Here is a 17,438-nt window from a genome sequence, read left to right as displayed (position 1 = left end):
GCCGGCCGAAGTGGCCGTGCGGTTAAAGGCGCTGCAGTCTGGAACCGCAAGACCGCTACGGTCGCAGGTTCGAATCCTGCCTCGGGCATGTATGTTTGTGATGTCCTTAGGTTAGTTAGGTTTAACTAGTTCTAAGTTCTAGGGGACTAATGACCTCAGAAGTTGAGTCCCATAGTGCTCAGAGCCATTTGAACCATTTGAACCGTTTACCTAGAATTTACCTAGGTTTCAGTCGGGATAGCCCAACTTTCTTCAGAATAACAGTATCTACTGTTTGTCCATAGTGGACATCGTCAAGCTAAAACTACAAATCCAAAAATTATCGTCAAACTGTAGAACTTATCTGGCACTGCCTCGGCCCCACTTCGCGACCGCGATGCGGCAGCCACGAGTGCTGTACTAGAAAAGTGCCAGATAAGTTTCACAGTTTGACGATAATTTATGGATTTGTAGTTTTAGCTTGACGATGTCCACTATGGACAAACAGTAGATACTGTTATTCTGAAGAAGGTTGGGTTATCCCGACTGAAACCTAGGTAAACGGTGCAACTGAGGCTGTTCATAATTAAAATTAATATTTATACAGTTGCTGACAGGGCCTTAAACTCCTATAACAATATCGCTGATAAAAACACTTTGTAATAAATAAAGAATAAGTAAAATAAGCACTGCCCGACTTATGCGATAGCCGGCCGAAGTGGCCGTGCGGTTAAAGGCGCTGCAGTCTGGAACCGCAAGACCGCTACGGTCGCAGGTTCGAATCCTGCCTCGGGCATGGATGTTTGTGATGTCCTTAGGTTAGTTAGGTTTAACTAGTTCTAAGTTCTAGGGGACTAATGACCTCAGCAGTTGAGTCCCACAGTGCTCAGAGCCATTTTTGAACTTATGCGAAAGTCGTTTGAACCCAGACAGTGTGATTAAGTGCCGTTTACACGTGGAAAGCTGCATGATATCCTTCCATCTGCTGTGGGTCTGCCATTAATACTGTGCCACGCACCTCTCAATTAATTTCTTCTGTTTTCTCTGTGACATATTTTAAGTTTTCCCTCAATCCCTTTTATTTCTCAGATTGAAGCCATAATCAGTAGATAATATTAAATCATAAGGAAAAAACCTATCAATCTCTATTTTGGACCTGAAGCAACTAAATTGTACTACACGAACTGTTTATGCAGTTCCGCCGTATTTCACATCGTTTGCGTCCCAACAACTTTATTGAGGATTTAACTCTTACTTTTCGCTAAAAGAAATGAAAATGATTTCAAAATTGCTTGTCTTAAGCCATAAATCGTGGTCGTAATACGTCGGAAAGCACGCTGTCTCGATACCCGACTTGCTTAACATACTAACTACACACTAAATAAGCAGTGGTGATTTATACACTTTTTTCAACAAGTAAAACATTTACACGTAAATCAATCGCTGTCGTGTGACCTTCCAATTGGTAATGGCAGAGGCGCCGGCGATACTGCCGACAATACAGCTCTGACATGTCAGGTTGCTACATGTGGTCTCGCGCTGCAATTATTGTTTCCTCCAGAACTGCTTCGGCGGTGCCGTATCATAACACTGCTGTTTTATTCTAACCGGATGATGACCATCAGTGCTAAATGAAATATGCGAATGCAATTCATCTCATGGAAATGAAGAATGAAACCAGGGAACTACCATTGCTGTAAGAGACCGAGTATTGATTTTACAGCAGTGGATGATGTAGCTGGTTGTTAGAATTTATAGAACACAGCATTTTATTTACTTATTTTGTATTTTTTCTTTTTTAGGTGGAAGATCCTTATATTTCTTAATTGGGTTAGAAATCTGTCCCTACAATGAAAAGAAGGGAGCCAAAACTTTCTACACATAGGGACATACTCCTAAGCAGCTTATTCACTGCGCGTTGCTTCCAGATGCACACTATGTGATCAAAAGTATACGGACACTCCCAAAGACATACGTTTTTCATATTAGGTGTGAATTGGGCTGCCACCTACTGCCAGGCACTCCATATCAGCGACCTCAGTAGTCATTAGACACCGTGAGAGAGCAGAATGGGGCGCTTCGCGGAACTCACGGACTTCGAACGTTGTCAGATGACGGGGTGTCACTTGTGTCATACGTCTGTGCGAGAGATTTCCACACTCCCTAGGTCCACTTTTCCGAGGTGATGATGAAGTGGAAACTTGAAGGCACACATGCAGCACAAAAGGGTACAGTTCGACCTCGTCTGTTGACTGACAGAGACCGCCGACAGTTGAAGAGGGTCGTAATGTGTAATAAGCAGACGTCTATCCAGACCATCACACAGGAACTCCAAATGTATCAGGATCCACTGCAAGTAGTATTACAGTTAGGCGGGAGGTGAGAAAACTTGGATTTCATGGTCGAGCGGCTGCCCATAAGGCACACATCACGCCGATAAATGCCACATGACGCCTCGCTTGGTGTAAGGAGCGTAAACAGGACGACTGAACAGTGGAGAAACGTTGTGTGGAGTGACGAATCGCGGTACACAATGTGGCGATCCGATGACAGGGTGTGGGTGTGGCGAATGCCCAGTGAACTTCTTCTGCCAGCGTGTGTAGTGCCAACAGTGAAATTCGGAGGCGGTTGTGATATGGTGTGGTCGTGTTTTTCTTGTAGGGGGCTTGCACCCCTTGTTGTTTTGCGTGGCACTATCACAGCACAGGCCTACATTGATGTTTTAAGCACCTTCTTGCTTCCCACTGTTGAAGAGCAATTCGGGGATGGTGAATGCATCTTTCATCACGATCGAGCACCTGTTCACAATGGACGGCCTGTGGCGGAGTGGTTACACGACAATAACATCCCTTTAATGGACTGGGCTCCGCAGAATCCTGACCTGAGTCCTATAGAACAATTTTGGGATGTTTTGGAACGCCGACTTCGTGCCAGGCTTCACCGACCGACATCGATACCTCTCCTCAGTGCAGCACTCCGTGAAGAATGTGCTGCCATTCCCCAAGAAACCTTCCAGCACCTGATTGGACATACGCCTGCGAGAGTGGAAGCTGTCATCAAGGCTAAGGGTGGGCCAACACCATATTCAATTCCAGCATTACCGATGGAGGGCGCTACGAACTTGTAACTCATTTTCAGCCAGGTGTCCGGATACTTTTGATCACATAGTGTAAGAAATTCGCTTGCGGCAGACCACTACGTGTTCGTCGCTTTTGTGTGTTGCACGTTCTGTGTTCACCCTTGGTCGACTGTGGACACATCAGTTCGCCACTCGTCGACAGCGTGGACTGTTCTCGTGCAGCGTCTGTCCTTATTTTGATGTATAACATAATCGAAATCGATAATAATCCAAAATGAGAGGCACGTGGCTGGATGTGAGAATTGTTGCGCCGACGGATGCAAAGTTGAAGCAGACTAATGCGTAATATGGTATTTGAGACGTAGGGAAATACGGTCAGAAGCCGTCGTTATCTGATTTCGAACTCTCGATTTCTATAATTGAACAATCGTAAAGATAATGGATACCCAATCTCGTTTTGGTATCTACATTTCTTTTCTAATAATTTTCCATAAGTTCTCGCTCATACTTTTATTATGCAAAAGCTAAACTCTGTCCGAACAGGCCACAAAGGCCCAACGGTATGATCTGTTCTTTTTTGGTTTCACATCACTTCTTTGCACTTCTGCAACTGTATCCAAACCCCACACATTTCTCGCTATGGAATAAATATTGGAGCAGTCGTTACCATTAATTTTAGTTTTTATTTATTTATGTATGTTGTGGTTTTTCATTCATTTACTTAATAAAGACTTGTTATAGGATAGGCCTAAATCTGTTTTGTCTAACGGCGATACAGGTTGCCAAATATCATCCGCCTTTGGAAACCCATTTTTGGAAATCCTATTTCTTCTACTATGGTGTGTTTACTTGTTCTTGTTCCCTGAGCCCCATAGTTCTGCTCGGAACTCGTTGACGCAACTCGGAAAGCTTCGTGGCTTTTGCATCTTCTGACAGTCTGCGATTTACGCCGCAGTGAACAATCGTTAAGAGTGCACTGAACAAGTGTGCGTTCATTTCTTTGCCTTTGTGGTGTGATATGAGTATGTACCGCATATGAATATAAGTGTCTAAGTAAATAGGCGATTTCCCGAAATCTGACTCTCCCGCGCGCCATTTATACAAGAACAAGCAATCGGTATGAAGTGCATACCGTGAGTGTGGGAGGAACAGCGAGAACTCTATTCGCTTCTACTTCCCTCTTGTTACTCCCTTGCGGTGGTCATGGTGCTTCTCCCTCGGCATAGCATGCTTCCCTCTGCCCAAGGAACGACAAAAATTAAACAGATTTTAGTAATGTACTCTGCGAGTGACGTAAATTTATTTTGGAGTTATAACTCAAAATGTAAATGCTTCAGTTTCACTAGCTGGTGTCCCATGCATGGCTCCGGGCTTTAAGACGTACTCACGTCAAAAAGACGTGTGAGTAAGTGTGATATGTGACAATAAGACGCCACGGACGAATGACATTGTGAAAAAGGTTAACTATGTCTGAACATGCAGAGAGAGAGAGAGAGAGAGAGAGAGAGAGAGCGGAGGTGGGGGTGAGGGGGGTGGAGGGGATGGGGATGGGGGGCGCTTAAAATTTTCGCAGGACAGCCAAATCCCTGGAGCCGAACCTGGCTCTAATTAATCTAATCTTCTCCACACGATCCACATGGGAGCGATATATTTTTGGTTGCAGTATATTCCTAGAGTCATCATTTAAGGCCGGTTGTTGAAACTTTGTAAGTAGAGTTTCTTGGGATAGTCTACGTCTATCTTCAAGAGTCGGCCAGTTCAGTTCTTTCAACATCTCTGTGAAACTCAAAACACATTTGTGAGCATTCGTGTTGTCCTTCCCTGTGTACGTTCAGTACCCCCTGTTAGTCCTATTTAGTACGAGTACCCTATACAAGAGCAATATTCTAGGATGGATCGCACGAATTAACTGTAAGCAATCTCCTGCGTAGACTGAAAGCATTTCCTAGTATTCCCGAAATAAACTGAGTCTGCTATCGGCTTTACCCACAACTGAGCCTATGTGATCTTCCCCTTACCATTTCATGTCCCTGCAAAGTGTTGCACTCAGGTATTTGTGTGAGTTGACAGATTCCACCTGTGATCAGTCATAGATTTCGTTTATATCCAATACGATCGTACTTTTGCTGTTTAGCATAGGTGTGGTACTGACAAGGGAACCTCCCCATCGCAACCCCCTCAGATTTAGTTATAAGTTGGCACAGTGGATAGGCCTTGAAACACTGAACACAGATCACTCGAAAAAACAGGAAGACGTTTATGGAACTATGAAAAAAATAAGCAAAATATACAAACTGACTAGTCCATCCGCAAGATAGGCAACATCAAGGATAATGAGAGCTCAGGGTCACCGTGGTCAGCGCGGGCAGCTGCGTAACAAAAGGTTCTTGGTTCAAGTCTTCCCTCGAGTGAAAATTTTACTTTCTTTATTTTCGCAAAGTTATGATCTGTCCGTTCGTTCATTGACGTTTCTGTTCACTATAATAAGTTTAGTGTATGTGTTTTGCGACCGCACCGCAAAACCGTGCGATTAGTAGACGAGAGGACGTGCCACTCCAATGGGAACCGAAAACATTTGATCGCAAGGTCATAGGTCAACCGATTCCTCCACAGGAAAACACGTCTGACATATTCTACACGACACTGTTGACAGCATGTGCGTCACATGACAGGAATATGTTGTCGACCCACCTAACTTGTACACTTGGCGAATGGGTAAAAAGATTCTTCTACCTTGCCCGATTTAGGTTTTCTTGTGGATGTGATAATCACTCCTAAAAAAGTGATCAAAACATAAGAGTTTGTTACATAAACTGCAACAAATGAATGCAACAGTTTCACAGTCGCTCAGTTTTCCCTGTACTCTGTCAAAACATATGTTTTTAACGTTTTCAAATTTTCCGTGTGTAGACCGTCAAATCCTGCATATGTCCAAACAAATCTGAACATGTCCTGGAATTTTGGAGAGCGAAGTTGATTTTGTGTGAGTGCCTGAACTTTGATAATTGTCTGAAAATAAAAAATTAAAATTTTCACTCTAGGGGAGACTTGAACCTTTTTTTTTTTAAACGTATATAGACTTTTATTTACAAAATAACAATTTAGTTTTACAAATACAGTTTAAATTTTACTTGTAAAGACGAGACAATCCATTCTTTGCTTTTATTTTTCTGTTACTGTACTGTCCAGGTAATTATTTCATTTGGTGTTTTTTTTTTAAATATTTTTTTTCGAGAGTCTGTCAGTCAGAGTTTTTTAGATGTTTCTTGCACCGTTTATTGTCTGAGTCTTGGTACGCTACATTTGTATGTATGGCAGAGTGAATTTGGAATAAGCATAAGCAAGAACCTCTCGTTTCGCAGCTGCTCACGCTAACCACGGGACCACGGCACTCCTGCGCTCGCACTGCCCTTGATGCTGCCTATCTTGCTCATGGACTACTCAGTTTGTATATTATGCTTATTTTTTTTCCTAGTTCCACACAACTTCTTCCTGTTTTCTCCATTGATCTGTGTTCAGTTTTTCAAGGCCTATCCACTGTGCTAACTTATAACTAAATCTGAGGGGGGTGTGATGGGGAGGTTCCCTTGTGAGTGAAATGCTTGTCGGAAATTTAGGCATACAGCATCTGCCTGCCTTGATCCATGGCTTCCAGGATGTCATGCGAGAGAAGTCGCGCGAGTTCGTTTTCACAAAATTGATATTTTCGGAATCCGTACTGGTTGGCATGGAAGAGGTCCTTCTGTCCGAGACATCTCATTACATTGGAGCTCAGAGTATGTTCAAAGATTCTACGTTTACATCAAACAGATGTCAAGGATATAGCACTGTAATTTTGTGGCTCCCTTGTGCTACCTTTCTTGTAGATGGATGTGACCTGTGCTTTCTTGCAACCGGTGAGCATGGTTTTTTGTTAGAGGGATCTACTAGCGATTATAATTAACAGAGAGGCTAACTGGGTATAGAATTCCATGGGTCCCTGGGGCTTTGTTCAGTTTTAACGATTCTAGCTGTTTCTCAGCGCCACTGACACTGATATCTATTTCACTCATTTTTTCAGTGGCTTAAGAATTAAATTTGGGCAGAGCAATGCTCCTGGAGATTCCTTTTTTAAAGGAACATTTGAAAACAGAATTAAGTATTTCCGCATTTGCTTTGCTTCTCTAAATTTCAGTTCCTTCTTGCCCATGAGTGTCTGGACACTCCCTTTTGTGCCACTAACAGCCTTCACATACGACCAGAATTTCTTTGGGATTTGTGGAATCCTTGAAGACTTCACGCATTGCTCTCTTGACGGCAAAACACGCTTCATTCCGCATCTCTCTATCGTCTTTAGTACTGTTCCGAACTATTTGCTCCAGGTAGTTTTTAGGAAAAGGATTTGGTAATAAATGTTAATTGTAACCAATGCTGACAGCGAACACAAAGAATCAATACACTGCGTATGTTTCTATATGAACACTATCACAACGACACTCTTTTACTGAAATCCTGACCGAGTGAATTTTTGCACGCGGAAAATATTTGATAAAAAATACTTGAACTAGATAAGTAAATTATTAAAGAACTATGATTACAACATACTACGATCCAACCAAGGGAATGAACAAAAAGAATGGGATACTAAAATTTCAGAAAAACGCTATTAATTTATAAATACAATTTGAATATAAAAGGATATTTTACTGAAAGCTGAAAAAACATAAATTTGCCTTCAGTGCGATGGATGTGGCTGCTTATCCTGACACAATAGCTCGAATTTGGTTGCTGCTGCGAATCAGTGTGTTGCAAGAGCTCCCGAGAGTCGTGTACCTGTGATATCTGTACCAAAGTTACCTCAAATACTACCCTGTCCTGTAAATGGTTCAAATGGCTCTGAGCACTATGAGACTCAACTGCTGAGGTCATTAGTCCCCTAGAACTTAGAACTACTTAAACCTAACTAACCTAAGGACATCACAAACATCCATGCCCGAGGCAGGATTCGAACCTGCGACCGTAACGGTTTTGCGGTTCCAGACTGCAGCGCCTTTAACCGCACGGCCTATCCTGTAAATCCTGTCTCCTCTGCAGAAAGTACAGAATCTCTTATTAACCGTCCACTTGATTGCGAGTGACGTGTCAGTGGTAGACTAGGCGTCCTGTACGGGGTGGACGGGGACCAGAGAGGACTCAGGGTGTTGCACTGATCCCCCTAACCAACAAGTTTAAGGTGCTGTCTTTCACTGAAACTGAGCCAATGGGACTCACTTCACCTGCTTTGGGGAAACCTGTTTTGTCCGGTGTCAGGACCAGGCAAACACTAAAGGACAGGGTATATTAATCGTCGGCAGTTCAAACGAATGGTGGTACTCCTTAGGAAAATGGCAGCAAGAGACAGAAAAGGGCACCAGGCGCGCTCACATGTTGAAGAGGCTATTCCGACAGCCATTGAGGGAACGGGGTCCAACCAACTGCAGATTGTGGCGCACCTTGGAACAAATGATGCCTGTCGTCTGGGCTCCGAGGTCACTCTTGGGTCATTGCAGCGACTGGCAGAGAAGGTTGAAAAGACCAGCCTTGCGCGCGGAGTTTCGACGAAGCTCACAATTTGCAGCGTTGTCTCGAGAACTGATCGTGGCCCTTTGGTTTTGAGTCGAGTGGAAGGACTGAACCAGAGACTTCGAAGGTTCTGTCACAAACTAGGCTTCTACCTCCTGGACTTGCGCCACATGGTTGAGAACTGTAGGGTTCCTCTGAATAGGTCAGGTGTGCACTATTTGTCAGAGGTTGCTACTCAGGTAGCTGACTGTGTGTGGCGTGCACACAAGGTTTTTTTTAGATTAGGTGACCCTCCATCCAATCCAAATAACGATAGCTGTAAGAAACCCAGAAGTATCAGTGTAAGATCGAAAGAAATGCTTCCCACAGGTGACAGTATTAAAATCGTAATGGTAAACTACCGCAGGATTCCCAACAAAGTGCCAGAGTTCGAAGTGCTCATGAAAAAACAGTGAAGCTCACATAACACTAGGTACAGAAAGCTGGCTGAAACCTGAAATTGATAGCAGTGAGATTTTTTGGGAAATTTTAAGTATATATCGAAAGGATAGGCAAATGATAAATGGAGGGGGTGTATTTGTCGCAGTAGACAAGAAACTCAAACCCACCGAGGTAGAAATTGAAGCTGCATGTGAATCTGTTTGGACAAGAGTCAGTATCATGGGTGGGCATAAAATGATAATTGAACCCTTCTATCGCACAGAAGACTCATTTCCTGATGTAACCCAAACTTTAGAGGAAATCTCAGTTTCTTGTATGTAAGTTCCCCAGTCACACTGTAATCATCGGTGGAGACTTTAATCTTCCAACAGTCAATAGGGGGAAAATTTCGATTTTGTTAATGGTGGGCTACAGTCGCAGGTTCGAATCCTGCCTCGGGCATGGATGTGTGTAATGTCCTTAGGTTAGTTAGGTATAAGTAGTTCTAGGAGACTGATGACCTCAGAAGTTGAGTCCCATAGTGCTCAGAGCCATTTGAACCATTTTGTTAATGGTGGGCGCTGTAGGACATTCTGTGAAACACTACTAAATATCTTCTCTGAAAACTAGAACAGATAGTTAGAAACCGCGCTCATGATGGAAATAATTCGATCTAATGGCAACAAACAGACCTGACCTCTTTGAGGATGTTCACGTCGAAACTGGTATCAGTAGCCATAACATGAGTATGGCAACAATGATTACCAAGGTACAAAGGACAACTGAAACAAGCAGAAAGATATATATGTTCAGTAAACTAGATAAAAAATCAATATTGTCTGTCTCAGTGAGGAACTTGAAACTTTCAGCACTGGTCAGGAGCATGTAGAGGAACTTTGGCCCAAGTGTAAAAGAATAGTTGTCTGGATAGATATGTACCCAGTAGAACAGTTCATAATGGGAGGGAACTTCCATGGTATACAGTCACTGAATGAAACTTTTAAAGACACTGAGATTACCGGGATTACTGCGTAATAGGTGTAAAACAAAGGCTGGGGCTATAGAGAGAGAAAGAGAGGTGCTGAATGAAACGCGTTTGACTGTCAAGACAGCAGTGCATAATGCCTTCAATGACTACCGTAACAGAATATTGTCAAGTGACCAAAGAAATTCTGATCGCATGTAAAGGCTCTTAGTGACACCAAAGTTAGTGTCCAGTCCCTAGCGAATGAGACAGGAACTGAAATTGAGGGTAGCAAGGCAAAAGCTGAATTGCTTAACTCCGTTTTCAAATGTTCCTTTACAAAGGAAAACCCAGGAGAACCGCCTCAATTTAATCCTCGTACCACTGAAAAGCTGAATGAAATAGGTATTAACGGCTGAAATCGTTAAAATTGAACAAAGCTTCAGGCCCCGATGGAGTCCCTGTTAGAGTCTACACGGAATTTATGGCCCCTCTTCTGACGATAATCTATCATAGATCCCTCGACAAAAACACTTACCCAGTTCTTGGAAAAGGCACAGGTCACACCCATCTACAAGAAGGATAGTAGAAGTGATCCACAAATCTGCCGTCCGGTATCCTTGATATTGATTTGTTGTAGAATCTTAGAACATATACTGAGCTCAAACATAATGAGGTATCTGGAACAGAACGGCCTCCTCAATGCCAACCAGCATTTCGAAAACATCGATCATGTGAAACCCAATTCGCACTTTTCTCACGTGACATACTGAAAACTTTGGATCAAGTCAACCAGGTAGAAGCAGTGAAATCTTGATTTCCGAAAAGCATTTAGCTCAGTACCGCATCTACGCTTGTTGTCAAAAGTACCATCATGTGGGATATCAAGTGAAATTTGTGAGTGGATTGAGGATTTTTTGGTTGGAAAGGGTATTGGGACCCTTGCTATTCATATTGTATATTAATGACCTTGCCGACAATATTAATAGTAAAATCAGGCTTTTTGCAGATGATGCAGTTTTCTATAACGAAGCGCTATCTGAAAGAAGCTGCATAAATATTCAGTCAGATCTCAATAATATTTCAACGTGGTGCAGAGATTGGTAACTTGCTCCAAATGTGCAGAAATGTAAAAGTTTGCACTTGACAAAACTAAAAAAAAAAAACGTAGTATCCTATGACTATAATATCAGTGAGTCACTGTTGGAATCGACCAACTCATTCAAATACCAGGGTATAACAGCTTGTAGGGATATGAAATGAAATGATCACGCAGGTTCAGTCGTGGGTAAAGCAGGTGGCGACTTAGGTTTATTGGTAGAATTCTGGGACGGTGCAATGAGTCTACAAAGGAGATTGCTTACTCACAAATCACTCGTGCGATCGGTTCTAGAATGTTGCTCAGGTGTGTGGGACCCGTACCAGATAGACTAATAGGGGACAGGGGATATTGAACGTATACAGAGAAGGGCAGCACGAATGGTGACAGGTTTGTTTAATTCGTGGGAGAATGCCACAGAGATACTGAAAGAACTGAACTGCAAGACTCTAGAAAAAAGACGTGAACTATCCCGAGAAAGTCTATTAACAAAGTTGGCTTTAATTGATTACTCTAGGAATGTACTACATCCTCTTACGTATCGCTAACATAGGGATCGTGAGGATAAGATCAGAATAATTACTGCACGCACAGAGGCATTCAGACAATCATTCTTCCCGCTCCCCGTACGTGAATGGAACAGGAAGAAACTCTAATAACTGGTACAATGGGACTACCCTCTGCCATGCGCCTCACGGTGGTTTGCAGAGTAGCTACAGATGTAGATGTAAAAGTGTTGCTTAAAATGTCCTTCATTGTTGTTCTCGTGACACTCTCGAAGTTCTGCCGGACTGAGCGATATTCTGATTTAATGGCCACCGTGGCTGAAAATAACGATTCACACAAATAAGTGGTACCAAATGGCTGAATCCGATAGTATCGTAATTTCTATCTCGTCTCGTCGGGACACACTGAGATGGCGATGTTTAAACAGTTCCAGCATCGTACTCCTGGAGGAGTCTGGTATTTTCTCGACTGATAGCGCTAGAACTAGAAGGTGCTTGTTTAGTCGATACTGGATACGCAACATGCAACGCCATCTGTGAGACGATTTTATCAATATAAACATGTTGACACAAATAAAAACTAACTGAGGCTGTAGTTGCATGTTTCGCTAACAGATGGCGTTACGACTGTATTTGAGCCAAGCTAGTAACAGTTTTTTGCAAAATCGGGACAAAATTGGGTCTTATGGGGATGTCGGGACAACAAGGTCCATAATGGTGAAGGTCCAGATAAATCGAGACAGATGGCAACCCTAGTCTTGACACCAAGGATGTCCTCCTCGAAGACTGAAGTTCATTATTTGAGTCACAGGATAGTTCTACAAATTTTTCTTGAGATAATAGCGAGAGACATTTACATGTTCCGTTCCTGAGACAAAAAGATACTGAATCCAATCTAAGTGATCATCGTTTCATTGTGATAGAAAACATCTGAAAAAATTATTATCCTGACATACCATATTTGAGTAACCAAATCAAAATCAAACTTATTAAATTATCTGTAAATAAAAACACTTCCAAGGAGTTGTTTTCCACCTTAGGCTTCCAAATTTTTAATTACTCGCATTTCATAACAGCCTAAAGATATTCGTATTCCACCCGAGGAGAGACGTTTTCAGCTCCTTGAGTTTCGCAAAGGTTCAAAAATGGCTCTGAGCACTATGGGACTTAACATCTACGGTCATCAGTCCCCTAGAACTTAGAACTACTTAAACCTAACTAACCTAAGGACATCACACACATCCATGCCCGAGGCAGGATTCCAACCTGCGACCGTAGCGGTCGCGCGGTACCAGACTGAAGCGCCTAGAACCGCTCGGTCACCCCGGCCGGCTTTCGCAAAGGAAACAGACCTAATCTGAACGACAGTTCCACTGTGGAAGAATATGACCTTTTCAGAATTATTTTGAGACAAAAATACAGTATTACTTCGTTTTTTAATTCTAAGAGGTGCTTTATAGCTCGTCCCCGTGATAACAATCGCACTTCTCTAGCAGAGAACGTGTGCTGAAATTTGCAAAGAGATTATTGTGAAGTACCCGAATTTTAATCGGACTGACAAGTTTAACTGCATTTTTTACTACAGGGTCTGCAGAAATTTCCTTAACCACTGAAGTTTCCCGATGAATTATGCACTGAGTACGCGTGGTGCAACGGAAATACCCTCTGCTCTGCAATTCACAGTGGTTTGCAAAGTACTGACGCAGATGCAGATGCTTCTCCGACCTATTTGTTCCATTTCAGACATCTTCTCAGCCGCAAAATGCCCAGCTAAAGGTCAACTAGACAATACCTCTTCGTGCACACTCTCATCGCAGTAGTAATTATATGCCAACAGCTGCACGAAGTTTGTAGCATTATTCGATCCATGCAGCCGAAATGCAGATTCGCAGTTCTTGTTATTCTTGCAATAAACTGCTCGCATTAGTCATTGCTCATTTTAGTAACATTCAGCTCACTCTATTTGTCAGTGACTTTTCCTGAGATTCATTCGCGAGTTTTTATCCCAGAACAATTTAATTGGATTCTACTGTCACTGACAACACAAGATCTTCGCCTGTGGCGTATAAACATAAGCTATAGGCGAAGACCTTGTGTTATCAGACTTGTGTTATCAGACTTATCTTAGACTTCGCAATAAAGTATGAGGCCCGATAGGATGCTCTTAAGTGCTCCACATCGTCTAATGTACTAGATTCAGTTTTTTGTTTTGTTTTGTTTTTTCGTTAGATCAACAATTTTTTTTAATTTTATAGTTTTAAAGGATATAGGCAGGGTTTACTATTTGCAGAAATAAAAGCTAACCCATGTCGCAGAACCGTTTCATTGTATTTTCACTGTTTTGGCAGCGAAGACACAATGTCTGCAGTTATGCCTATCTGCAAATAACTCAAAAGCTGGACAGTCCCCAAGATGCAGGATCTGTAACTTCGGTACTGCATGTTACCTTGGTCTTTGACAAATTATAACCGCTTACCTACTGTTAAATTATTTTGGATTATTTTTGTCAATGAAACAGTGCTAACCCCTATTTTGTTGTTGTGGTCTTCAGTCCGAACACTGGTTTGGTGCAAAATGGTTCAAATGGCTCTGAGCACTATGGGACTTAACTGCTGAGGTCATCAGTCACCTAGAACTTATAACTACTTAAACCTAACTAACCTAAGGACATCACACACATCCATGTCCGAGGCAGGATTCGAACCTGCGACCGTAGCGTTCGGTTTAGTGCAGCTAGCCGTCGCTGGTCTATCCCGTGCAAGCCTTTTCATTTCTTCACAACTACTCAACCTATACGAATTTGCATATGCTTACTGCATTCGTCCCTTGGTCTCCCTCTACCACTTGAACCCTCCCACACCAATTCCAAACTAGCAATTCCTTGATGCCTGAGAATGTGCCCTATCAACTGATCCCTTCTTTTGGTAAAATTGTCTCATAAATTACTGTGCTCCCTAATTCGACTTAGTACCTCCACATTAATTAGGCAATAACTTCTGTACAAGATTACACTCCAGGAAAAAACCTTCAGAAAAGAGTTTCTAACACTTAAATGTCAAGAAATTCTTCTTTTTAAGAAATGCTTTGTTGGCTTTCCCATTTTACATTTTGTATTCTCTCTACTTCGGACATGAACAGTTACTTTACTGCCCAAATAGCAGATTTCACCTATTACTTTTCGTGTCTCGTTTCCTGATATGATTCCCTCAGCATCACTTGATTTAATTCGACTGCATTCCATTACCTTCGCTTTTCTTTTATTTGCCCTCATCTAATGACGTCTTTTCAAAACACTGTCCACTCCGTTCAACTGCTTTTCCAAGTCCTTTACTGTCTCTGACAGCCGGCCGGTGTGGCCGAGCGGTTATAGTCGCTTCAGTCTGAAATCGTGCGACCGCTGCTATAGCAGGTTCGAATCTTGCCTCGGGCATGGTAGTGCGAGATGTCCTTAGGTTAGTTAGGTTTAAGTAGTTATAAGTTCTAGGGGACTGATGACCTCAGATGTTAAGTCGCTTAGTGCTCAAAGCCATTTGTACCATTTGTCTCTGACAGAACAGCAGTGTCATCGGCAAAGGTGCTGATAATGGCGTCTTTGTCACCTTAAATGCGTTCTTAACTAACATCAACTAACCAAGTCCAAAGGTCACTAACGCCCTCAACTTTTTTTTCCTTTACTGCATTTCGATTTCCCCACCCTGGGGCGCGCTGGCAGCAGCGTAATAGGGCGCTCTACAGCCTGCAGAAAAGTTAAAAAACATAATGAGAATATAAACAAACAATAAAAACAGGTGATAAAACGGTGACATAGTAAAAAACCTGTAAAATGGCGGAAAATTGTGGAATTTAAAATATAAAAGCACGGCGTTGACGATGCGGATGAAGACACACAGTAAGTAGACAGGCAGAATTAAAACAAACGCAGCGACAGTCTGGTTTCTGTTTGCGCGAGATAAAAAACACAACTAGCGACACTATGGTGGCTGTTCGCAACGCTGACAGGGGATGCACAACTCTGAACATTCACTTTAAACAGCACTATAGAGGCGACACGGTGGCAAATGGGGGCGGGGGGACGCTCTCGACCATTACAGCGTGTATTTAAAGCGCGCCTGAATTGCATCCTAAAGCAGCGCTACTAGCACCACTCTTAAGCGACTAGCGTGAAATTTGAATAGACATCACTTTCAGATGTAGAAACAAGCTTACCAACTTTCGTTTATGTCGCGCAACTCCTTTTTGGTGTTGCGATTTTTCTCCGTCAGTGTAATTTAGTCACTGCTGGCTCTCTCAAGAATCTTAATAATTATGAGTAAATGTCGTCTACTCCATTGTTCTGTCAAATTCTTCTCGCAGTATCACATCTCATCCTCATCTACTTCCTCTTCTCTTTTCTATAATATTGTCTTCAAGTTGATTTCCTTTGAAGAGCTCTCTCTATATAGGATAAACTCAGGTGAATCGGAACAACAACTGCTCTGTAACGAATGACTGGGTCCCTGATACTAAAATACACAGAAAATATCCCCGAACAAATACCTAAGTTTTATCGGTGGTTTTCGGTTTCAACATGTGTTAAGAATTATATTAAAAAAAAAAAAAAAAAAAAAAAAAACGAGAATCCAGTCCGCAAAACAACGTCGTGCTTCTAATGGAGGGAAAATTGATCCATCGGAATCTCATTCATCGTTGCCCTATTAGAATTCGAAAACGTTGCTTTTTTTAAAATTTGGGTTTAGTAAAAGTCGACTAACACCATGATTAAAAGTCAAGGTAAAACTGTAGGTCTCTCTGTACCTAGCTGGGTAAGACATTTCGAAGATCAGAAGAAGGCAAGAGGATAGGAATTTGCCTAGTGAAGCACTGCAGTTTCCAAAGTAATATTTGCAGTTGCTTGGTATGAACCGCAAGCCCAGTGTGATGTGTCGTACGAAGTTCATTCAAGTGAAAGCATGCAACACTGTAAGCAGAGACACGGCTGAAAATGAAATAACACACCGGCAAGAAAAGCGATACAAGTCGAAAAACGGCAGTTTTTAGTTTGTCACTGAAACATACGTGTGAAGTGCACGAAAAAATATAGTGGGACTTACTGCCAAGAATACTTACTTAAAATTTAAAGGAAGTTTATCTATTTCACCATAAGTCTTATAGAATTTATTCTTTAAATCGAGTTTTCTCAAGTATTGCATTTCTGATTTGTGTCGCTGTTCTTGCCGGGGTCCGATATGATAAGTTAAAGATGCGTGATGGACTGAGGTTCGGAACGGGATCCCTACCTTCCGCAATGCAGTGCGCAACGAATTGTGTTACGCGTGCACACCTCAATGACGGCTTCAAATTTTCTACCAGTCACCTGTTTCCTTCCTTCCTTGCCAACGAAAAAGTACACGGTCTGACAAAAAAAGCGAAGCGCCTAAAAGGCGAGGAACAACCGAAATGAAACTTCGCAGGTTGAGAGGGTATTTGATGTTATTTCAATGATTATAATTTCGTGTCGACCACTTATCAGTTCAAAATGGTTCAAATGGCTCTGAGTACTATGGGACTCAACTGCTGTGGTCATAAGTCCCCTAGAACTTAGAACTACTTAAACCTAACTAACCTAAGGACATCACACACATCCATGCCCGTGGCAGGATTCGAACCTGCGACCGTAGCGGTCGTGCGGTTCCAGACTGTAGCGCCTTTAACCGCTCGGCCACTCCGGCCGGCCCACTTATCAGTATGGCGTTGGATTCTCTCTGGTCTGGATACATGCAAAGATTCGGTGGAGAAAGTGTCGAAATGCCGTTGTACCCTCTCCTGCGGCAAAACTGGCCCACAACTGTTATAAGTGGCCCTTGATATTCT

This window comes from Schistocerca americana, chromosome 4 (assembly GCF_021461395.2).
Source record: "Schistocerca americana isolate TAMUIC-IGC-003095 chromosome 4, iqSchAmer2.1, whole genome shotgun sequence".
Lineage (NCBI taxonomy): Eukaryota > Metazoa > Arthropoda > Insecta > Orthoptera > Acrididae > Schistocerca > Schistocerca americana.
This window is presented reverse-complemented; position numbering follows the sequence as displayed.